We start from the raw sequence: 343 nt of genomic DNA, 5'->3' as shown, positions 1-343 counted from the left end.
AGCCTTGCCCTGGGCAAGTACTGCTCAGGAACAGCCTCATGGAGCACTCTGGGGAATGCAGCAGCTTTTAGGAAACAGGGCAGGCTTTAGCCGCGCCATCTGCTCGTTTTGCAGCAAGAAATTGTGGTGGTCTCAGAAGAGAATGTCCAGCTTGAGCTTAGCTTCCCTTTCACCTCCTCTGTTTCCTCCGGGGTGAGCCCTGGGCTCGCTCTTTGCTGCATGAGGAGGGGCGGGCAGTGAGCCTCCTCCCCGGGGCGCTGGAGGAAGCTGGTGCAACCCCGTCCCACACCCTGCAGGGGCTGCAGGCCAGGGCACAACCAGGTGTTAAAAATGCTGCTGCTGA

The sequence above is a fragment of the Buceros rhinoceros genome, unplaced genomic scaffold, assembly GCF_000710305.1.
Source record: "Buceros rhinoceros silvestris isolate BGI_N320 unplaced genomic scaffold, ASM71030v1 scaffold4448, whole genome shotgun sequence".
NCBI classification, from domain to species: Eukaryota; Metazoa; Chordata; class Aves; order Bucerotiformes; family Bucerotidae; genus Buceros; species Buceros rhinoceros.
The sequence above is the reverse complement of the archived record's forward strand: the minus strand, read 5'-3'. Positions refer to the sequence as shown.